We start from the raw sequence: 985 nt of genomic DNA on the forward strand, positions 1-985 counted from the left end.
TGAGGATGTCTCTGTTGCTCAAAATCTAAAGTACCAAACACAATCAAGATTGAGATTGATTGCTACTTCCCAAATTTTTAATAATATTGTTCCTTCATCTCTTAACTATGAGTCCATATCTCTTCTTGTATCCTTCACAAAACATGATTGACAATCTGTCTCTAGTTTAGGGCTGTAAAAAACAAACAAAAAAAAAAGATTGACAAAATTAGGGTGGGCCGAGAGAGAACATGCCCAAGTTTTATTGTGACTACTGCGATACCTACCTCACCCATGACTCTCCATCTGTGAGAAAGACACACTGCAGTGGTAGGAAACACAAAGAAAATGTGAAAGACTACTATCAGAAATGGATGGAAGAGCAGGCCCAGAGCCTGATTGACAAAACAACAGCTGCATTTCAACAAGGAAAGATACCTCCTACTCCGTTGTCTGCCCCTCCTCCTGCAGGGGCGATGATTCCACCTCCCCCCAGTCTTCCGGGTCCTCCTCGCCCTGGTATGATGCCAGCACCCCATATGGGGGGCCCTCCCATGATGCCTATGATGGGCCCTCCTCCTCCAGGGATGATGCCAGTGGGACCTGCTCCTGGAATGAGGCCACCCATGGGAGGCCACATGCCAATGATGCCTGGGCCCCCAATGATGAGACCTCCCGCCTGTCCCATGATGGTGCCCACTCGTCCTGGAATGACTCGACCAGACAGATAAGGATAGAGGGGAGGTCTCTTTATGTCAGTTTTATATTACCTGTTCTGCTTCACCAGGAGATCATGGTGCTGTGACTCTGGGTGTCTTCTTAACAGCATAATAAGGAAGACTTGCTCCCCCTTCCTATCAAAGAGAGAATAGTTTTGAAGGGAAGAAGTGGAACCCAAAAAAAGGGCAGTTTTCATTTGTATTGCGAAGTGTGAAAATAAAATTGTCAACTCTTTTAGTTAAAAGTGTGTTCCCTTTTTCCTCCCCTCTGTATTCTTTGTGTATTA

At 45.6% G+C, this 985-nt stretch overlaps 1 pseudogene across 1 annotated transcript; it reads left to right on the plus strand.

Annotated features, from left to right (window-relative positions):
- Positions 1 to 222: 222 nt before the first annotated feature.
- LOC105825430 lies at positions 223 to 979 on the plus strand (annotated as a pseudogene). The gene has a single exon (XR_001138265.1). The product of XR_001138265.1 is annotated as a U1 small nuclear ribonucleoprotein C pseudogene (transcript).
- The last annotated feature ends 6 nt before the right edge of the window (positions 980 to 985 follow it).

The sequence above is a fragment of the Propithecus coquereli genome, unplaced genomic scaffold (assembly GCF_000956105.1).
Source record: "Propithecus coquereli isolate 6110/MARCELLA unplaced genomic scaffold, Pcoq_1.0 Scaffold8, whole genome shotgun sequence".
NCBI lineage: Eukaryota > Metazoa > Chordata > Mammalia > Primates > Indriidae > Propithecus > Propithecus coquereli.